General features: G+C 38.3%; 1 protein-coding gene across 2 annotated transcripts in view; it reads right to left on the bottom strand.

Annotated features, from left to right (window-relative positions):
• slc12a5a (solute carrier family 12 member 5a) overlaps window positions 1–25,000 on the bottom strand; it is a 463,886-nt gene that overhangs the window by 274,805 nt on the left and 164,081 nt on the right. The gene's annotated exons all lie outside the window — the stretch shown is intronic.

Here is a 25,000-nt window from a genome sequence, read left to right on the forward strand (position 1 = left end):
AACAGGATACACACTATAAAATATACTCTGTAAAAGAAGGGACTAATAAAAACTGATGAAAAATACATGTACATACAATTTTGTTGTACTAAAATAACTCTAAATAAGTAATAATAATATATATGTTTCTTAAATACAATGTCAATATAATTAAGCTGCTAAAAAAATGAATTTTTCCCACTTTAGTCATATTTTTTGCGCTTAAAAAAAGGGACTGATAAAAACTGATGAAAAATACATGTACATACAATTGTGTTGTACTAAAATAACTCTAAATAAGTAATAATATATATGTTTCTTAAATACACTATCAATATAATTAAACTGCTAAAAAATTAATTTTTCCCACTTTAGTCATATTTTTTGCGCTTAAAAAAAAGGGACTAATAAAAACTGATGAAATATACATGTACATACAATTTTGTTGTACTAAAATAACTCTAAATAAGTAATAATAATAAATATGTTTCTTAAATACACTATCAATATAATTAAACTGCTAAAAATGCATTTTTCCCACTTTAGTCATATTTTTGGAGCATATAAAAAGGGACTAATAAAAACTGATGAAATATACATGTACATACAATTTTGTTGTACTAAAATGACTCTAAAGAAGTAATAATAATATATATGTTTCTTAAATACACTATCAATATAATTAAACTGCTAAAAATGCATTTTTCCCACTTTAGTCATATTTTTGCGCTTAAAAAAAAGGGACTAATAAAAACTAATGAAAAATACATGTACATACAATTTTGTTGTACTAGAATAACTCTAAATAAGTAATAATAATATGTATGTTTCTTAAATACACTATCAATACAATTAAACTGCTAAAAATGCATTTTTCCCCACTGTAGTCATATTTTTTGCGCTTAAAAAAGGGACTAATAAAAACTGATGAAAAATACATGTACATACAATTTTGTTGTACTAAAATAACTCTAAATAAGTAATAATATATATGTTTCTTAAATACACTGTCAATATAACTAAACTGCTAAACAATGCATTTTTCCCACTTTCGTCATATTTTTTGCGCTTAAAAAAAGGAACTAATAAAAACTGATGAAAAATACATGTACATACAATTTTGTTGTACTAGAATAACTCTATATAAGTAATAATAATATATATGTTTCTTAGATGCACCGTCAATATAATTAAATTGCTACAAAATGCATTTTTCCCACTTCAGTCATATTTTTTGCGCTTAAAAAAAAGGGACTAATAAAAACTGATGAAAAATACATGTACATACAATTTTGTTGTACTAAAATAACTCTAAATAAGTAATAATAATATATATGTTTCTTAAATACACTATCAATATAATTAAACTGCTAAAAATGCATTTTTCCCACTTCAGTCATATTTTTTGTGCTTAAAAAAAGGGACTAATAAAAACTGATGAAAAATACATGTACATACAATTTTGTTGTACTAAAATAACTCTAAATAAGTAATAATACTATATATGTTTCTTAAATACACTGTCAATATAATTAAGCTGCTAAAAAATGCATTTTTCCCACTTTAGTCATATTTTTGCGCTTAAAAAAAGGGACTAATAAAAACTGATGAAAAATACATGTACATACAATTTTGTTGTACTAAAATAACTCCAAATAAGTAATAATAATTTATATGTTTCTTAAATACACTGTCAATATAATTAAACTGCCAAAAAATGAATTTTTCCCACTTTAGTCATATTTTTTGCGCTTAAAAAAAAGGGACTAATAAAAACTGATGAAAAATACATGTACATACAATTTTGTTGTACTAAAATAACTCTAAATAAGTAATAATAATTTATATGTTTCTTAAATACACTGTCAATATAATTAAACTGCCAAAAAATGCATTTTTCCCACTTTAGTCATATTTTTTGCGCTTAAAAAAAAGGGACTAATAAAAACTGATGAAAAATACATGTACATACAATTTTGTTGTACTAAAATAACTCTAAATAAGTAATAATAATATGTATGTTTCTTAAATACACTATCAATATAATTAAACTGCTAAAAATGCATTTTTCCCATATCATATTTTTTGCGTTTAAAAAAAAACCTCTCCATGACTTTAGCTCCGGACTTCTGTTTGTTTGATATTGTCCTTACTGCCACAAGTGGTGGAAAACGTGTATTACAACTGAGTAACCCCTAAGTCCAGGGCCATATTTCATGACTTTATAAACAATAAAATAAGACAACAGATTTTGTGATGATAAAAACTATCGATGCAGTCATTGTAGTATCGACTATAAACGACTCTTGTACTGGGTATCGTTACAGTCGATATTTGTATGGATCCACCAGCTTATTTACATTAAGGAGCGCCAGCTTGATGTTAGCGGTTAGTTGTGTATATAAATGTACGGTTTTTGTTGTTCTCTTGTACTGTAGCCTTATTGTCCCTACAATTGTTATGCCTTCCTGCTCCAAACAATAAATATATTCAAACATTTAATAAAGTCAAGAAGTATCATACACTTTTCATTCGTCAAGTAAATATGTAGAGCATATATGAGCATCTTTAGCAACAATATGATTTGTCTGAGTGGCTTGACAGAACCAAAAAATAAATACTTAGATAAATTAATTTTAACTTTGTGGAAGGATTGTAGAAGCTGGCGGGCCAGATTCGGCCCACAGTGGAAAAAAAAAGTGTATTACAACTGAGTCCAGGGACATATCTAATGACTTTATAAACAATAAAATAAGAAAAAAGATGTTGTGCTAATAAAAAGTATTGATGCAGTCATTGTAGTATCGACTATAAACGACTCTTGTACTGGGTATCATTACAATCGATATCTGTATAGATCCACCAACTTATTTACATTAATTAACCTCTTAAGGCCCAAGCTGTTTGTTTACATGCTTTTTTTATTTCTCTTTGCTATTTGGGCTTATTGGACCCTAATTAGAATAAAAACTAAGAATCGTCTTTTGATATGATGTACTTAAAGTCTCCCTACTAACCCACCAGTGCCTCCATGGAAATGCCCCCCTCTACCTCAAAGAACTGTTCACCCCCAAATCCTCCACACGACACCTCCGCTCCGGACAGGCTAACCTCCTTCAACCTCCGAGGACAAAGCTACGAACAATGGGAGACCGGGCTTTCTGCTCCGCCGCTCCCAGTCTGTGGAACGCTCTCCCTGACCACCTGAGGGAACCACAGACTGTGGATGCTTTTAAAAAAGGCTTAAAAACCCTTCTTTTTAAAAAAAGCCTTTTTTTTTTTTTTTTTTTTTAGATATATGCATACTAGTTTTAGCTATTTGACTGTTCTAGTTTTTTTTTTTTTATTATCTTTTTATGTATTTATTTTTTTAATACACTGTAGCACTTTGAGGTTGTTTACTCAATGTAAGGTGCTTTTTACAAATAAAATCTATTATTATAAAAACAAATCTATTGAGCACCAGTACGCACGTACTTTGTGGACGCCGTCTGCTCCATGTTTCCTGTAAGATTCCAGCATTTTGTTCTAGTTTTTATTTATTTTTTTATTATCTTTTTTTAAATTTTTTATATACGCTGTAGCACTTTGAGGTTGTTTACTCAATGTAAAGTGCTTTTTACAAATAAAATCTATTATTATTATTATTGTTACGTAGTCCATTAGTAACACACGTGTACTTCATGTTTAATTAATGACATGCTAATTCTTATTTTTACACTTTTCTTTCCCAAATTCCATTGTATGTTATACTCTTCTGACACCACCAGATAGCAGTATAAGTGTCCACATAAGCGGCCATAAGACCCCAATTCAGTAGTGTACACAATTTTGGAAATAAGAGCTAAAAGGTGCTGTCCATGCATGTGGCCACTAAGGCCTTTAGAGGTTTTAAGGAGCGCTAGAGGCAAAGATTAGTCATTTAAAAAGGTAGCTAAAACACTAGGAAGGACGGTAGGAAGGGAAGAAGGAAAGAAGGAAAGGATGGGTACTTTATCCATTCACTTTGTCATTGCACAAGTACAACACAGGGTGACAGAACAGGAGCGGCCAGAAAAAAAAAAAAACTTGATAGCCACCATAAGCACATATAGACAAGTTACAACACAGAAACCACAAGACTTGCAACAGAGATGTCCCGCGGGCCGGATTACGGACGCCGGCGGGCCAGATTCGACCCTCGGGCCGTAGTTTGGGGCCTTCCAAACTGTAATATTAGTCTGTTTTCACAAAGTCTATACATTTTTCCACCTTCTTCGGGATCTCTGTTCTGTACAAAAGGCACTGACACGGAATGGGAGGATGACGTCGTTAAATCCGTACCACGAGAGAGACTCTTGTCATTTACCGGTAAGGGTCTTTTTCCCTTTTACTCCTCTCCCCTCCACCCCCGCCGCTCTCTCTTGACCATGAAATAAATGAGAAGAGGAAGGTCTCTGTGTCCAGAGTTTGTGATTCATCTCTTTGTTTCATTTCCACCGCATAAACAAGCCGCTCCGTCTATCCATCCAAATTCGTTACCTCAGGAAACCGCGGATTTTGGAAGGGTTGTGCTTCTGTTTCTGTATTATTCATTGTAATCAACACCAACAATAATTAAAAACTGTTTTTTTTTGGTACTTTTTCTGTTTCCCTTGGCAGGCAAACAATCAAAGAGTCAGACTGCCTCTAAGTCATGTTACAATTCTCCATGCCGGCAAATTAAGGATATCTGCTAAAAAAAAACAAAAAAAAAAACACTTCAATACAAAGTAGGCTCTTCAAAATGCACTAGCTTGATGCTAATTTGCATGGGATTTGCCATAGGCAATGCTACTGATTAGCATTAGCAATTTTACATGGCAATTTAAAAGAATGTGGTAATGAAAACCACAACTAAGATCAGACCTGGGCAAATTAAGGCCCGGGGGCCACGTGTGGCTCGTTGAGCTTTTCAATCTGGCCCGCCGGACATTCCCAAATAATTTTTTTAGATCTTTAAGGTGGAAAGTGTAGCTGCCATTATGATGTGCAGTCATGTTTTCTAATGACCGTAAGTCTTCAACTATACAAAGTACTTCAATGGTTGGAATCTGCGCTTATGGATGATATACCAGTTACTATGGAAATCTAATTAGTTACTATGGTCATCTAATTAGTTACTATGGTAATCTACGTCACAGCAGATCAGACGAGGCACCAAGCAGTGTGGGTGGGGAGCGTTTCCACAGACGCGGAAGGAGATTTTCACAACAAAGTTCTAAAGCTTAGTGATATATAGAATAGAATAGAATAGAATAGAAAGTACTTTATTGATACCTGGGAGAAATTCAGCAAATACCAGATATATCAGATTGTAGGTGGGTTTATTTTGTACCCTTCGCGTTCATATTTCACTGTTTGTTGCATTTTTGTTGCGTTTCACTTGATTGTAAAATATGTCGATCGAAAGGGGGTGTGACGTTCATATTTTGTCAATATTCAGTGTTTTATCCTTCATAGAAAAATGTAAAATTCCATTACGTTTTTTAAGGCGGTCTGTCATAACGTTTTTAGCATTCAATCAGACATTATTGTGAGGTTTTGTATTAGTGTTCCTAAAAATAGATATACCTGCCCCCACACACATTTTTTTCCTCTAAATGTGTCCTCCGAGTCAAAATAATTGCCTAGGCCTTACTAAGATGCACGTTACATAAATATAAAACACCTTTTTTAATCTGATTAATCACACTTTTGAATTATTATGTGCTTGCATAGTTTGAATGAACTTTAAAAAGAGCAATATATTTGGACAGTAACACAAGTTTATTTGCAATGTTTTGCTTAAAACCTTGGTAAATATTTAATCTAAAGTACTGTCTGGGTGTAAATTTGCCACCAAGCACACTTAAGACTCCTTCCTTATCTTTACATCGACATATGCGCTGCCTTGATCACATATATCACAATAATAAAACCTCACTTTTATTTATTTATCTATGCTGTTGTTAATCTCTTGATCGTCTCATTTGCAAGTATTATACAGTAGACTTTGCATGCAGTTGCAATTCCAAGACAGCAGATGGCAGTGGTGTAATATCAGGGAGTAGTCTTTGCCATTAAGCTGAATCTAGTCATTTGTTGCACCCTACAAAGTGTTTATACTAGGGATGTCAAAAATAACGACTTAAATCATGTAATTAAACACAAAATCATTGCAATAATTAGAGATGTCCGAGAACATCGGACTGCCGATATTATCGGCTGATAAATGCTTTAAAATGTAATATCGGAAATTATCGGTATCGGTTTCAAAAAGTAACATTTATGACTTTTTAAAACGCCGCTGTACGGAGTGGTACACGGATGTAGGGAGAAGTACAGAGGAGTTGCGTCTCCCAGTCATACTTGCCAACCCTTCCGATTTTCCCAGGAGACTCCCGAATTTCAGTGCTCCTCCCAAAAATCTCCCGGGGCAACCATCCTCACCAATCTCTCCCGATTTCCACCCAGACAACAATATTGGGGGCGTGCCTTAAAGGCACTGCCTTTGCGTGCCGACCCAGTCACATAATATCTACGTCTTTTCACACACACAATTGAATGCGACGCATACTTGGTCAACAGCCATACAGGTCACACTGAGGGTGGCCGTATAAACAACTTTAACACTGTTACAAATATGCGCCACACTGTGAACCCACACCAAACAAGAATGACAAACACATTTCGGGAGAACATCCGCACCGTAACAACAACAGAAACACACCAGAACAAATACCCAGAACCCCTTGCAGCACTAACTCTTCCGGGACGCTACAACATACAGCCCCCGCTACACCCTACCCCGCCCACCTCAACCTCCTCATGCTCTCTCAGGGAGAGCATGTCCCAAATTTCAAGCTGCTGTTTTGAGGCATGTTAAAAAAAAGAATGCACTTTCTGACTTCAAAAATATGGCATTTTTTCCATAAGTTGAGTTGATTTATTTTGGAAAACCTTGTTACATTGTTTAATGCATCCAGCGGGGCATCACAACTAAATTAGGCATAATAATGTGTTAATTCCACGACTGTATATATCGGTATTGGTTGATATCGGAATCGGTAATTAAGAGTTGGACAATATCGGAATATCGGCAAAAAAGCCATTATCGGACATTTCTTGCAATAATCATGTATACACACAGAATAATCACACCATTTATTTTGTGCGTACATGCTCCTCAACCTTACTGCTGTTAAGGTGCAACAAATGACTAGATTCAGCTTAATGGCAAAGACTACTCCCTGACTAGGCAAGGCAACGCAGCCTGCATGTAAAGTCTACTGTATAAAACTTGCAAATGAGACAATAAAGAGCTGAACAACTGGACAGCATAGATATCATTATTACTATTATTATTAATATATATTATATTATCACTGTTAATGTTAAATAAAAGTGAGATTTTAAAATTTACTATCAGTTATCAACACATGAAGACACAAAAGTACCAAAAATTGGTACTGTTGGGTACCGGTATCAATTCCCAAGTACCGCAAATTGGTAACCGTATCGGTTTGAATGTGAAAGGTATCTAACCTTCGTTAGAAGTCAAGAAAGCTGCCAAATTAAAGTCCTTGTTCTTTATTATGTCACATGACATAAACAGCAGTGGGCGTGTGAAGACGACCCTTTTTTAAACAGGTTTGGTCATAATAAAGTGGACTTTTTTTGAAAATCAGTGCGAGTGGACGTCCACACACTGATTAAACTTCCCCTCCGTTTTAATTGGCAAACTAGTAGCCATCCATTATATGTGCTCATCCACCACTGACATTATCCACGCACTTAATTAGCCAGCAAATCTATTCATCTGGCCCAACGTTGCGTAAGCCGCCGTCTGCATATTTCAATAATGATTACCTTTAATAAAATCAATTAAGGCCCGCATAATTACGATCTTTTTTTAGACTTTGGAGCCATTAGTGCGACGGTGGTCGCTGCACACGATCAAATCCAGCACATGGCAAACGCAAGGCCCGGTGGCCAAATCTGGCCCGCCACATCATTCTAAAGTGGCCTGCCATCTCATTTTATGGTGACCCGCCACTTCATTTTATGTGGCTTGCCATTCCATTTTGTCACCGCCCACTACGTCATTCTATGTAGTTTGTCATGTCATTTTATTGTGGCCCGCCATATCATTCTAATCTAGCCCACCACATAATTTTATGTGGCTTGCCATTCCATTTTGTCACCGCCCACCACATCATGCTATGTAGTTTGCCATGTAATTTTATTGTGGCCCGCCATATCATTCTATGTAGTTTGCCATATAATTTTATTGTGGCCCGCCATATCATTCTAATGTGGCCCACCACATCATTTTATGTGGTTTTGCCATTCCATTTTGTCACCGCCCACCAAATCATTCTAATGTGACCCCCACATAATTTTATATGGTTTGTCATATCATTGTATTGTGGCCCATCACATCATTTTAAGTTGTTGGCCAATTAATTTTGTTATTTTAATGTGCCCCGCCATTCATTTTATGTGGCTTGCCATTCCATTTTGTCACCGCCCACCACATCATTCTATGTAGTTTGCCATTTCATTTTATTGTGGCCCACCACATAATTTTATGTGATTTTGCCATTCCATTTTGTCACAGCCCACCACATCATTCTATGTAGTTTGCCATGTCATTTTAATGTGGCCCACCACATAATTTTATGTGGTTTGCCATATCATTGTATTGTGGCCCACCACATCATTTTAAGTTATTGGCCAATGAATTTTGTTGTGGCCCACCACATCATTCTAATGTGGCCTGCCATGTCACTTTATATGGTTTGCCATTTCATTTTATGTGGTTTGCCATTTCATTTTATGGTGGCCCGCCACATAATTGTAATGTGCCCCGCCAGTTCATTTTATGTGATTTTGCCATTCCATTTTGTCACCGCCCACCACATCATTCTATGTAGTTTGCCATATCATTTTATTGTGGCCCGCCATATCATTCTAATGTGGCCCACCACATAATTTTATGTGGTCTGCCATATCATTGTATTGTTGCCCACCATATCATTTTAAGTTGTTGGCCAATTAATTTTGTTGTGGCCCGCCACATCATTCCAATGTGTCCCACCACATCATTCTAATGTGGCCTGCCATGTCACTTTATATGATTTGCCATCTCATTTTATGTGGTTTGCCATCTCATTTTATGGTGGCCCGCCACTTCATTTTATGTGGCTTGCCATTCCATTTTGTCACCGCCCACCACATCATTCTATGTAGTTTGCCGTGTCATTTTATCGTGGCCCGCCATATCATTCTAACGTGGCCCACCACATAATTTTATGTGGTTTGCCATATCATTGTATTGTGGCCCACCACATCAATTTTAAGTTGTTGGCCAATTAATTTTGTTTTGGCCCGCCACATCATTCCAATGTGGCCCACCACATAATTCTAATATGGCATGCCATATCATTTTATTGTGGCCTACATTATCATTTTATGTGGTTTGCCTTATCATTTTATTGTGGCCTGCCACTTCATTTTAAGTTGTTTGTCATTTCATTTAATTTTACTGTATGTGGTTTGCCATTTAATTTTTATCTTGGCCCACCACATCTATGTGGCTTGCAATTTTATTTTATTGTGGCCCGCCATATAATTCTAATGTGGCCCACCACATAACTTTATGTGGTTTTGCCATTCCATTTTGTCACCGCCCACCAAATCATTCTATGTGGCCCGCCATATCATTCTAACGTGGCCCACCACAAAATGTTACGTGGCTTGCCATTCTATTTTGTCATCTCCCACCACATAATTTTATGTGGTTTGCCATATCATTGTATTGTGGGCCACCACATCAATTTTAAGTTGTTGGCCAATTAATTTTGTTTTGGCCCGCCACATCATTCCAATGTGGGCCACCACGTCATTCCAATGTGGCCCACTACATCATTCTAATGTGGCATGCCATATCATTTTATTGTGGCCTGCATTATCATTTTATGTGGTTTGCCTTAGCATTTTATGGTGGCCCGCCACTTCATTTTAAGTTGTTTGTCATTTCATTTAATTTTACTGTATGTGGTTTGCCATTTAATTTTTATCTTGGCCCGCCACATCTATGTGGCTTGCAATTTCATTTTATTGTGGCCCGCCATATAATTCTAATGTGGCCCACCACATAATTTTATGTGGTTTTGCCATTCCATTTTGTCACCGCCCACCAAATCATTCTATGTGGCCCGCCATATCATTCTAACGTGGCCCACCACAAAATGTTACGTGGCTTGCCATTCTATTTTGTCATCTCCCACCACATAATTTTATGTGGTTTGCCATATCATTGTATTGTGGGCCACCACATCAATTTTAAGTTGTTGGCCAATTAATTTTGTTTTGGCCCGCCACATCATTCCAATGTGGGCCACCACGTCATTCCAATGTGGCCCACTACATCATTCTAATGTGGCATGCCATATCATTTTATTGTGGCCTGCATTATCATTTTATGTGGTTTGCCTTAGCATTTTATGGTGGCCCGCCACTTCATTTTAAGTTGTTTGTCATTTCATTTAATTTTACTGTATGTGGTTTGCCATTTAATTTTTATCTTGGCCCGCCACATCTATGTGGCTTGCAATTTCATTTTATTGTGGCCCGCCATATAATTCTAATGTGGCCCACCACATAATTTTATGTGGTTTTGCCATTCCATTTTGTCACCGCCCACCAAATCATTCTATGTGGCCCGCCATATCATTCTAACGTGGCCCACCACAAAATGTTACGTGGCTTGCCATTCTATTTTGTCATCTCCCACCACATAATTTTATGTGGTTTGCCATATCATTGTATTGTGGGCCACCACATCAATTTTAAGTTGTTGGCCAATTAATTTTGTTTTGGCCCGCCACATCATTCCAATGTGGGCCACCACGTCATTCCAATGTGGCCCACTACATCATTCTAATGTGGCATGCCATATCATTTTATTGTGGCCTGCATTATCATTTTATGTGGTTTGCCTTAGCATTTTATGGTGGCCCGCCACTTCATTTTAAGTTGTTTGTCATTTCATTTAATTTTACTGTGTGTGGTTTGCCATTTAATTTTTATCTTGGCCCGCCACATCTATGTGGCTTGCAATTTCATTTTATTGTGGCCCGCCATATAATTCTAATGTGGCCCACCACATAATTTTATGTGGTTTTGCCATTCCATTTTGTCACCGCCCACCACATCATTCTATGTGGTTTGCCATATCATTTTATTGTGGCCCGCCATATCATTCTAATGTGGCCCACCACGTAATTTTATGTGGCTTGCCATTCCATTTTGCCATCTCCCACCACATAATTTTATGTGGTTTGCCATATCATTGTATAGTCCGGGCTGATGATTTTAGGCTGTCCTGAAGAATTTGGAGGTAATCCTCCTTTTTCATTGTCCCATTTACTCTCTGTAAAGCACCAGTTCCATTGGCAGCAAAACAGGCCCAGAGCATAAATACTACCACCACCATGCTTGACGGTGGGTATGGTTCCTGGGATTAAAGGCCTCACCTTTTCTCCTCCACACATATTGCTGGGTATTGTGGCCAAACAGCTCAATTTGTGTTTCATCTGACATCACATGGACAAAGATAAGACCTTCTGGAGGAAAGTTCTGTGGTGGAGGTTGGGTGTTCCAACAGGACAATGACCCCAAACACACGTCAAAAGTGGTAAAGGAATGGCTAAATCAGGCTAGAATTAAGGTTATAGAATGGCCTTCCCAAAGTCCTGACTTAAACGCGTGGACAATGCTGAAGAAACAAGTCCATGTCAGAAAACCAACACATTCAGCTGAACTGCACCAATTTTGTCAAGAGGAGTGGTCACAAATTCAAGCAGAAGCTTGTGGATGTCTACCAAAAGTGCCTTATTGCAGTGAAACTTGCCAAGGGACATGTAAGCAAATATTAACATTGCTGTATGTATACTTTTGACCCAGCACATTTGCTCACATTTTCAGTAGACCCATAATAAATCCATAAAAGAACCAAACTTCATGAATGTTTTTCGTGACCAACAAGTATGTGCTCCATTCACTCTATCATAAAAAAGTAAGAGTTGTAGAATGATTGGAAACTCAAGACAGCCATGACATTATGTTCTTTACAAGTGTATGTACACTTTTGACCAGGACTGTATATAAGGTGGAGTTCAACCGACGCATTTAAATGGCAATTAAGTATTGAACTGGACCTCTAGTGTCCTATATTGCTGGCCTATGTCAAAGTACTCGTGTGGACATAAAACACTTACTAGAAAAGCCTTTTTTTGTGGCGCTACAGCATTTTAAGTAACAAGTCTGCTTTGTCTCGCTCACTCAGAGTGCATTTCTCGCTCGCTCGCCGCGTCTATTCACGGCAGATAAGTCGCAGGGCGGGTAGCCAGAGAAAATAATGACGGCGAGCGTGCAAAACAAGCACCTCCTGAAGAACATGGGGGGGGGGGGGGGTGGTTTAGACCCCGGGGATCATTTTGCAGTACTATGCAGTCAGCTATGACTAAAACATGATTACAACTCTATTCAGGACTAAGAAAGGAGTGGAGAGTGCAGTGACGTGCGGTGAGGTTGATGGCTGGTGAGGCACTGACTTCATCACAGTCAGATTTACAAACATATGAACCCTAAAGAGTATCTTATTCACCATTTGATTGGCAGCAGTTAACGGGTTATGTTTAAAAGCTCATACCAGCATTCTTCCCTGCTTGGCACTCAGCATCAAGGGTTGGAATTGGGGGTTAAATCACCAACAATTATTCCCGGGCGCGGCGCCGCTGCTGCCCACTGCTCCCCTCACATCCCAGGGGGTGATCAAGGGATGGGTCAAATGCAGAGGACAAATTTCACCAAACCTAGTGTGTGTGTGGCAATCATTGGTACTTTAACTTACCTTTAACTTTACACATACAAACTGTAGCACACAAAAAAGCACATTTAATTAAAAAAAACTTTATTATGGTCTTACCTTTACTTATAAGTGCGGGAAAAGTGGTGTTCGTGTTGGAGGAGTTGTCAATGAATGAAATATGAAATCCGTGCTGCAGTCTGCAGGTGTACCTAATTTTGTGTCCCTGCTGTCGTTCACGGCTCCTCCGGCGCGAGCATTGTTGTTTTTGCACTTTTTGGCTTCTTGTTAAGTTACTTTTTTTGGGTGGATTCGGTCTTGCACGTGGAGGGTTTGGGTGTGAGCTTTGGTTGGTGTGGCGCTCCCGTCGGGGGGTGCATTCTGCGCGGGGGTGCATTAACCGGCACCAGGAGGCGGGATTACTGCGAGCCTCACACAGTGCGTCTTCGCAGCAGTTTTATGATTGCTCAGCAGAAGAAATACTTTACAAACATACAGTTGTTGACAAATTACACTGTACATTATATACCTCAGCTAACTAAACTATGGAAATGTATAATATAGTTCATATAGCAATACGGTCTCACTGCACAGCAGGCCAGCAGTTAGCCGAGTCATTGCGCAATCCATGTTGCGGCACTGAGTGACGTGCCTCAACTGGCTGCTGTTCATCGTACCGTCTCTTCTCAGTATTTGAACGGCAAATGTGAAAATTCAGCGATTTTGAATAATAATAATCTAAAACTGGTGAAGTTAAATGGAAACTAACTTTATAGTATAATCACTGGATACATATAACAATTTAATTAATTTTTTTTCTTTTTACATTTTTTTTCTTTCCATGATGGCAGGTGAGGCCCCGCCTCACCTGCCATCATGAAAAAAGGTAATATTATCATATTTTGAGTACAATCAGCATAGGCTTCATATAGTGCTGTTCTTTTCAATCAGATTCATCACTTTTTGTTTTTATTTTGATTGATCGCAGTTTTGCACAATTGAAATTGGCTTTAAAAAAGTAAAAAATCATTTCAACACAAAGACATTGTTTTGTCACAAAGTCATACAGAAGTAGTTTTTAATGTTTTACTTGTTCACCAAGTGCCATCAGAAAAAACAAGGCTCTCCAAGTACCACCATAATGACCAATATTAAAATACAGTAGTATAGAAGGCCTACGTATTCATCAAAAAGAAGGTAGAGCACACCTGTGACGTGAACACCCTTTCAGGTGACTACCTCTTGATGCTCATCGAGAGAATGCCAAGAGTGTGCAAAGCAGTAATCAGAGCAAAGGGTGGCTATTTTGAAGAAAGTAGAATATAAAACATGTTTTCAGTTATTTCACCTTTTTTGTTAAGTACATAACTCCACATGTGTTCATTCATAGTTTTAAAGCCTTCAGTGACAATCTATAATGTAAATAGTCATGAAAATAAAGACAACACATTGAATGAGGAGAAACTGTGCAAACTTTTGGCCTGTACTGTATATATATATATATATATATATATATATATATATATATATAAAATATAATATACATAATACATAATATATATATATATATATATATATATATATATATATATATACAAACAAATGTGTATATATGTACATATATATAACTATAACATACACATATACAAATTCATATATACACATATATACATATACACATTTATATACATACATACATATTTATTTAAATAAATATATACAAATATACACATATATACACACATGTATACATGTATATATATATACATGTACATATATACATGTATATACATATATATATATATATATACGTATATATGTATATATATATATATATATATATATATATATACACACATATATATATATATATATATATATATATTTTTTTTAACTAAAATAGAGACTTATGTTGAAAACAGAGAAAAATATTAATGTTTACATTGTTTTTAATGGAGAACTCTGCTGTAATATACAAACTTCTCGATTTACGAACCATGCAAGAACCAATTGAGTTCATTAATCGGGGTTCCACTGTAAGTTGACCAAAATTTTGTCCTGGCGCTGGAATTTAGAAAATGCTTAAATAAAGCCCGACTGAGAACTCCCGTGCTCTGACGAGAGATTGTTGTAAAATCTTTGTACGGCAATATTGTGACCATTTTTTGTTATTAATCGACAACCAAAAGCCAACATCGGCCTTTATTGGAGTGGTCGTCGGACTGAGCGTCTTACGTCCGCATGCATCTACATCAGTCAAGAGAGGCAATAATGTTTGACTAGTCGGCCTCCAGAGAACACGATGTCATGCGTGTGTCAGCTGACCTGCTGAGCTAAAGACTTTGACCGAGGAGCAGGAGCCAACACCAGAGCACTGGAACAAATATCACCCAAGAAGATGACAAATAAACCCTGAGATCATTTAGGCTGCAGATTATCATTGCAATGCAAACATGTCATTAAAGCCTACACTCCAGTGAAAAAAAATAAATAAATAAAAAGCCTGCACAGACAATTAACAACATGGTGGGAGAGCAACGTGACCACTCGTGACTCATATTTGGCTGTGATGCAACAACGTGTAGCACTCCGCTGCATTATGACCCAATTTTGAATTTCCTCAGCAGGTGCTTAGTGCAACAACATGAATAAATTGCAATAAAAAAAATAAATTAAATAACGCACATATCACAACCATCCCCCGGGCTGTTTTCCCCCCCGCCACGTAATGAACGCCATCAATCAGCACCGCGGACAGAGGCACGGAGCCGCGCTCCGTGCACAGGCGAGGAGGAAGATTCAGCACCGTGGACAGCGACCATATCTAAAGCTCTTGTCCAACACCGCCCCACGTGACCCAATCTGCCAAAGTACTGCACCGCCGCAGATTGCGCGGGCTTTTGTGCGCCGACACGCCACATATATGGATGGCCCACTTTCAATTTAGCAAAGGGAGCGTGGAACATCTTACTTGGTTGTATTCCACACACTGGATCAGATGTGCAGTGCACGCAGAGGGCGTGGCCTATGTAGTCCTGCAGGAAATAGTGCACTGCAGAGTCTACATGCCAGGTGTCCAACTCGAGGCCCGGGGACCAGTTCTGGTCCCGCGTAAGAAATAATATACGTCAATAAAGTACTTCATTTTTTCTAAATAAACGTATACATTCTTCATATTTTGACAGAATAAAATTGCATGTAATGCATGAAACTGAATACCCTTTCAACTTTAATATTATCTAATTGTCAAGCAATGCGTCGTGGAAGACGACGGAGGTTATAGTGATTTAAAAAATGCAGACGAACAAGGGGGCAGCGTGCAGTAAAACAAAACAAAACAAAAACGGTATTTTGTTGATTAAACAAACAAAAAGCGGGAGCAACAGGGAAGTGCTCTGCCCGGTCAGACTATCAATCAATCAATCAATGTTTATTTATATAGCCTTAAATCACAAGTGTCTCAAAGGGCTGCACAAGCCACAACGACATCCTCGGTACAGAGCCCACATAAGGGCAAGGAAAAACTCACCCCAGTGGGATGTCGATGTGAATGACTATGAGAAACCTTGGAGAGGACCGCATATGTGGGTAACCCCCCCAGGGGAGACCGAATGCAATGGATGTCGAGTGAAGAAAACAAAACAAAATGCTGGAACCTTACAGGAAACATGGAGCAGACGGCGTCCACAAAGTACATGCGTACTGGTGCTCAATAGAATTTTTTTATAATAATAGATTTTATTTGTAAAAAGCACTTTACATTGAGTAAACAACCTCAAAGTGCTACAGTGTATTACAAAAATAAATAAATAAAAATAAAAAGATAATAAAAATAATTAAAAAAATAAAAACTAGAACAGCCAAATAGCTAAAACTCGTATGCATATATCTAAAAAAAAAGTTTTTTAAAAAAAGAAGGTTTTTTAAGCCTTTTTTAAAAGCATCCACAGTCTGTGGTGCCCTCAGGTGGTCAGGGAGAGCGTTCCACAGATTGGGAGCGGCGGAGCAGAAAGCCCGGTCTCCTATTGTTTGTAGTTTTGTCCTCGGAGGTTGGAGGAGGTTAGCCTGTCTGGAGCGGAGGTGTCGTGTGGAGGATTTGGGCGTGAGTAGTTCTTTGAGGTATGGTATGAGGTATGCTCAGCATGGAAAGGGCCGTCTGCAGTCGCCGGTGAATAGAGAATAATGTCCCGACAAACCCACGGTGTCGCAAGCTCAACTTAAATAGTGCGAATTACAGAAAACAGGTGAGGGGAAAGGGGAAAAACAGGAAGTGAGAAACCCACAAAATAAGAGCGTGAGACAGGAACTACAACTACACCCAGAAAATGACCAAGAAACTTTAAAAACAAGGCACGGCGTGGTGTGACAAGCTGTGACACTAATACTAATAAAAAATATTACTCCATACATTTTTTTTTTCTTAAAATAAATATAAATAGTGAAAGATCTGCTTGACTTGTGATTTCAATGCAAGTCCACTTAAATCAACAACCCGTGGATTTTGCGGGGATACAAAAACGGCTGCTCAGTCGCCAGAATTTCACCATAAAAAAACTGTTAAAATTTTACAATCTAGCGAAACGCAAAAAAAAAAAATGCAACAAATATGAACGCAATGGAGAGTTTTGGGAAGACTAATACTAAACCTCACAATAATGTCTGATTGAATGCTAAAAACGTTATGACAGACCGACCGCCTTAAAAACGGAATGGAATTTTACATTTGTTTTACTGAATAAGACACCCAGAATGTACATGAAAATAAAGAATGTGGGATTTACAATATTGACTATGACCGATAAAACACTGAATATTGACAACATATGAAAGTCACACCCTCTCTTGATTGACATATTCTACAATCAAGCGAAACGCAAAAAAAATGCAACAAAAAGCCAAATATATACGTGATGGGTAAAAAAAACACCTAAAATCGGATATATCACTAAGCTTTAGAATTTTGCTGTAAAAACCTCCTTCCGCGTCTGTCCCTGACACTCACATTTCAGGCTGGCCGCTCTGGGAACACTCTGTGGAAACGCTCCCCACCCACACTGCCTGGTGCCTCGTCTGAGCTGCTGTGACTTAGATTACCATAGTAACTAATTAGATTACCATAGTAACTAATTAAATTACCATAGTAACTAGTACATCATGCAAAAGCGCAGATTCCGACCATTGAAATACTTTGTATAGTTCAAGACTTACGGTCATTTGAAAACATCACTACACATCTAGGGGTGTAACGGTACACAAACATTTCGGTTCGGTACGTACCTCGGTTTAGAGGTCACGGTTCGGTTCATTTTCGGTACAGTAAGAAAACAAGAAAATATACATTTTTGGGTTATTTATTTACCAAATTTGCAAAATCTTCCACCAAAATTATTTTTCTTAGTGGAATATTTGATGTGAAGTAATAGGAACCTTGGATAGGTCAATAATTCATAATAACATTGATTTTGATTCAATATTATGTTTTGAGCAATGACGGTTTGAAAGAAGAAAAAAAAACAGCTTTTTTTTTATTAGTCAACATTGCAACTTTTTCTAAATTACATTTAACTGTTAAGCTTGTTTTTTTGGATTTTTTTTTTTTAACTAACTCGTGCGCACGAGATGTTTATCTTGTGAGCACAAGAAACATATCTAAAAAAATGTTTTCCTTATATCCCTATATGTTTCTTGTGCTCATGAGAAACTATCACGAGAAAATCCATATGTATAAAAAAAAATGTCCCCCATGTCCCTTTAGGGCAGGCCTGGGCAATTGTTTTAACTCGGGGGCCAAATTTTGAGAAAATAATGTGTCTGGGGGCCGGTATATCTATTTTTAGGAAAACTAATACAAAACCTCACAATAAAGTTTGATTGAATGATAAAAATGTTATGACAGACAGCCTTAAAAACGGAATGGAACTTTATTTTTTTCTATGAAAGATAAAACACTGAATATTGAGAACATGTAACACAAATGTAAAAAAAATATGAACGTGAAAGGTAAAAAAACAAAAAACATCTACAATCTGATATATGTGATACATCACTAAGCTTTAGAACTTTCTTGTAAAAATCTCCTTCCGCGTCTGTCCCTGACACCCGCATTTCAGGCTCTGGAAACGCTCGGTGGAAACGCTCCCCACCCACACTGCTTGGTGCCTCGTCTGACCTGCTGTGACGTAGATTACCATAGTAACTAGTAGGGTCGTACGGGTATTAGTATAGTACCGCGATACTAATGAATCATATTCGGTACCATAGTGCTGCTGAAAAGTATCGGTCTGCCACACCCTAAGATTTTTTGTTAAAATAAAGCCAATAATGCAATTTTTTCTGGTCCCCTTTATTTAGAAAATTATCGAAAAGTACCGAAAAGTATCAAAATAATATTGATATCAGGATAACACTAGTCACTAAAATATCATGCAAAAGCGCAGATTTCCAGAGCCTGAAATGCGGGTGTCAGGGACAGACGCGGAAGGAGATTTTTACAAGAAAGTTCTAAAGCTTAATTATATATCAAATATATCAGATTGTAGATGTTTCTTTGTTTTTTTACCCTTCACGATCATATTTTGCTGTGTTTGTTGCATTTGGCTTGATTGTATAATATGTCGACAGAGAGGGCGTGTGACGTTCATATGTTCTCAATATTCAGGGTTTTATCGTTCATAGAAAAAAATAAAATTCCATTCCGTTTTTAAGGCGGTCTGTCATAACATTTTTAGCATTCAATCAGACTTTATTGTGAGGTTTTGTATTAGTTTTCCTAAAAATAGATATATCGGCCCCCAGACACATTTTTTTCCTCTAAATTTGGCCCTCGAGTCAAAATAATTGCCCAGGCCTGCTTTAGGCCTGCTTTAGGGGCTCCGTAGCTTTAAGATGCCTGCTGATACACGGTCTCGTCTTACAGGGGATCGTAAAGCGACTTTTTTGGAATATAGTTTTACAGATTTGGGCTTTTGTGTGGTTGGTGTGCAGCGTGAGTGTAATGTTGTTTAACCAAGATAAAGGCCGGCCATGCGTGGCGCGAATCTTAAAAACAACAACTTGTCCTTTGGGCAACATTATTCCTTGCCGGACGCACAAAATGTTTGCCGGCGGGTCAAAATGAAGGCGCTTGATACCTGCTGATGCTGTGAGGCGAGCTCAGTGGGGCCGTAATACGCATGTAAAAAGCGTGTGTGTGTGTGTGTGTAAGTGAGTGAGTAAATGAGGAGAGGATGCTAGAACGTGGAGATAGGGAGAGAGGCACTCTCAGTATAGGTTATCTACCTTGCAACAGATAAAGAGGCAACCTGACGAATGAAACTGTCCACAAATAGCCCTCGAAAGAGCCGACACACCTGCAGCATCTCTGCATCGCATCACAGCAAAGTTCTGCCTTTACAACTTCTTTTAACATTTTTTTTTTTTTACGTACGTCGACCCCCGCCCCTCATGCCGGCAATTTGTCAGACCGAGTAAAATAGGTCATGTGATCCCATCCGCCACCACCGTTGCCCACAAGCCGTAAAGAGCAGGGGGTGTCAAACTCCTTTTAGATTGGGGTCCACATGGAGAAAAATCTACTCCCAAGTGGGCCGGACTGGTTAAATCACGACACGATAACTTAAAAATAAAGACAGCTTCGGATTGTTTTCTTTGTTTAAAAATAGAACAAGCACATTCTGAAAATGTACAAATCATAATGTTGTTTTTTTTACACTTACGTGTTGCGGTTAATACATACTTGCCAACCTTGAGACCTCCGATTTCGGGAGGTGGGGGGGGGGGTGGGGGGTGTGTGTGGTTGGGGCGGGGGCATGGTTAAGAGGGGAGGAGTATATTTACAGCTAGAATTCACCAAGTCAAATATTTCATATATATATAAGAAATACTTGACTTTCAGTGAATTCTATATATATATATATATATATATATATATATATTTGATTATATTTATACATATATATATATATATATATATATATATATATATATATATATATATATATATATATATATGTATATATATATATATATACAAATAAGAGAAATACTTGAATTTCAGTGTTCATTTATTTACACATAAACACACACATAACACTCATCTACTCATTGTTGAGTTAAGGGTTGAATTGTCCATCCTTGTTCTATTCTCTGTCACTATTTTTCTAACCATGCTGAACACCCTCTCTGATGATGCATTTTGCTTCGTCTCCTTGTTGTGTGCGCAGTTGTGCACTCTTTAAATACCGTAGATGTTATTGTCACATATGCATGTACAGTAGATGGCAGTATTGTCCTGTTTAAGAGTGTCACAACATTGCTGTTTACGGCAGACGAACTGCTTTACGGTATACAAAAAAGTGACTGCTGTTGTGTGTTGTTGCCACGCTGGGAGGACGTTAATGAAACTGCCTAACAATAAGCCCACATAAGAAACCAAGAACTCGCCCTCCATCATTCTGCAGTTATAACGTCATTGGGCAAGCACGCTGTTTATATTGTGGAAAGCGGACGTGAAAACAGGCTGTCGACACGTCACTCAGGTCCGCCTGAATTTCGGGAGAAAATTTGTCCCGGGAGGTTTTCGGGAGAGGCGCTGAATTTCGGGAGTCTCCCGGAAAATCCGGGAGGGTTGGCAAGTATGGGTTAATAGTATTCTATCTTTATTTGTCCTTATTTATATTTTCTGAATAAATGATGTGATAATAATGTTCATCAGTCAACTCATTGGTGTTCATTTTCAATCCATCAAGATAAAAAAAATAAATCCAAATCAAATTACAGGATGTTACTTATGTAGTTTGCTCATTTTAACATCATGTGGTTTTTTTTTTTTTTGTACATATGTAGCATCATCTACAACAGCGGTTCTTAACCTTGTTGGAGGTACCGAACCCCACCAAAACCATATGCACATTCACCGAACCCTTCTTTAGTAAAAAAAAAAAAATATATTAGGGGTGTAACGGTACGTGTATTTGTATTGAACCGTTTCGGTCCGGTTCGGTTCGGAGGTGTACCGAACGAGTTTCCACACGGACATATTAAGTAGCGTAACGCACGTTGTGTAAACAATGCACACCGAGGCACAACACACGGCATGCTAGCAGCTAACGGGCTAGGATAGACTGACCATATGTCCTCTTTTGCGGTGCTGTCAGGGCGGAGTTTCTTAAATGCCTCAAATGTCCGGCATTTTGAGTTAGGGTTGCGTGTATTTTCAATGTACGTTCAGGGTTAAGAAGGGGTTAAAAACAAAACAAACAGCAGCATTGGTGAGGGAGGGGCAGAGACAGAGAGAGAGAGAGAGTTATGATAAACGCGCATGCGTCGCCAGGCTCTGCTTTTTATCCATAGATTTATCACATTTAATTTTTTATTATCTATAGCAGGGGTGTCAAAAGTGTGCCATTTGCGGCCCACAGCTAATGTTTTAAAGGCCCACGGCACATTCTAAAAATACTATTAAAATAAACAAAAACATTAGAAAAGTGAAATAAAAAAGCTTAAAGGTTAAATGTAATTTAGAAAAAGTTGCAAGGTTGACTAATAAAACAAAGCTGTTTTTTTCAAACTGTCATTGCTCAAAACATAATATTGAATCAAAATCAATGTTATTATGAATTATTGACCTATCCAAGGTTCCCATTACTTCACATCAAATATTCCACTAAGAAAAATATTTTTGGTGGAAGATTTTGCAAATTTGGTAAATAAATAACCCAAAAATTTATATTTTGTTGTTTTCTTACTGTACCGAAAATAAACCGAACCGTGACCTCTAAACCGAGGTACGTACCGAACCAAAATTTTTGTGTACTGTTACACCCTTAATATATACAGTATATATTTTCAAATTCAAGACAAAGTTATATGTTTTTTTTTTTACTGGTGCACAAAATGAACCGTGCATGAACATCACCTTGTTCAAAGAACACAACCAACACAGTGCATGAACTCACAACAAATAACACACCTGCACATCAGATGGACAATTAGAGGGAATATTTTTCTTATATACACAATGGGTGTGTCTTGACCATACTTGCCAACCTTAAGACCTCCGAATTCAGGAGATTCATGTATTTCTTATATATATATATATATATATATATATATTTATATATATATATATATATATATATATATGAAAAACGAAAAAAAGAGGGCAAATCATTCCCTCACTGGAAGGTTTAAGGCACAGAAGCTGCTAACGGTCAGTCAAGGTTCACAACGTGGAGGTTTTGGAATGTTCGGACGTTTGAGATAAGGATTCATGTCATTACCAAACTAAAAAAATATTTACAGACATACTTTTCCCATCGGAATGTCGAGCATCTAAAACGTACACAAAAATCATGCTATATATATATATATATATATATATATATAAGAAATACTTGAATTTCAGTGTTCATTTATTACACATATACACACATAACACTCCTCTCTACTCATTGTTGTATTTGAAAGTGCAATGCTTTGCAGCCAAAGGAGCATAGGTATGGGCAGCATCTGTGGAATTCAATTTCCAGGAAAGGAGTGAGTTTAGGGTTGAATTGTCCATCCTCGTTCTATTCTCTGTCACTATCTTTTTTTTGGACATTACTACTTGCCGTAGTTTTGAAGCAATGCATGATGGGAATCCGGATGTTGTGTGTCAAGCGTATTAACGTGCCGGCTGGAATAAACACACGCTGAGAAATAGCTCCGTGCCTGCCTACTTTATGGGTTATAGATAAACCTATGGATAACGGAGACATATATAATAGTCTCCTTCTTGTTGTGTGTGCAGTTGCGCACTGAGCTCCAAATGACGTAGATGCTATAATGTGACTGGGCCGGCATGCTGTTTATATGGAGGAAAAGTGGACGTGACGACAGGCTGTCCTCACTCAGGTCCGGCTGAAAATCGGGAGAAATTTGGGAGAATGGTTGTCCCGGGAGATTTTCGGGAGAGGCACTGAAATCCGGGAGTCTCCTGGAAAATTCGGGAGGGTTGGCAAGTATGGTCTTGACCCCTAGGGTTCGATCGAACCCAGCTTAAGAGCCACTGATCTACAAACATACAAATAATTGCTATTGCGACATCCAGTGGACACATTTAGAACAGCAGTTTCTTTCATTCTCATTTTTATACTTGGCAAACTCATCCGGATGAAACCTGTTCGCGGGTCGGACCGTACGTTTGACACACCTGCGTTAGAGCGTCATTGTAACCTCAGCACCACCCCGGGAGGGGGGTGGGGGGGGTGGGGGGTGGGGGTGGAGATGCCCGCATTGAGTTAAATATTCATGCTCTCACTGCCGCTCTATTTTTATCGGTGAGCCCTCACAGGTAGGAGACGCAGCGCGGTCGCGGCGCTCTCATCCGCAAACCTGTCTCTCCGCTGGATCCCTGAGAGCCCGTCGCGGGCCACATGGGGCGGGTGGATTCAGGCAAGTGTATGTGTGTGTGTGTGTGTGTGTGTGTGTGTGTGTGTGTGTGTGAGTGATGACGATTTGCTGCAGCAGCCACATAAATGAAAAAAAAAAAAAAAAAAAAAAAACACGTAAAAAAGAAAAACTCTCCATCCATTACATGAGGAAGGGCGTGAGGAGGATGAAGGTGTGTGTGTGTGTGTGTGTGTGTGTGTGTGTGTGTGTGTGTGGACGACACCACAGGTTGCACAGCCTGCAGAGAGAGGGAGAGGGGCCGGGGGGGGGGGCGGATGGAGGGGTTGATTTTGACAGCTGGGGGCAAAAGGATTAGTGGATACGGTGTGCTTGCGATGGAGCCCGTGTGTGTGTGTGTGTGTGTGTGTGTGTGTGTGTGTGTGTGTGTGTGTGTGTGTGTGTGGCGCCTGTCCACAGAGCGCCATATGTTGTGGGACTATTTACACCGCCACCAAGTACCACAAAACCAATGGATGGCTGCACCGGAAAATGATGTGCACACGTGGGTTAGCGTGTGTGTGTGTGTGTGTGTGTGTGTGTGTGTGCGTGCGTGTGTGTGTGTGTGCACGCACTGTAATGCCCTTACACGCACCGTGCATGCATGGTATGGAGCGAGCACATTACTATTCCTGTCACAGCATCTTTGCAGTAAGAGCAGCGGAGGAGGAAGCGAGCAGCGCAACACGCACACGCACACGCACGCACACACACACACAC

This window comes from Nerophis lumbriciformis, linkage group LG03 (genome assembly GCF_033978685.3).
Source record: "Nerophis lumbriciformis linkage group LG03, RoL_Nlum_v2.1, whole genome shotgun sequence".
NCBI lineage: Eukaryota > Metazoa > Chordata > Actinopteri > Syngnathiformes > Syngnathidae > Nerophis > Nerophis lumbriciformis.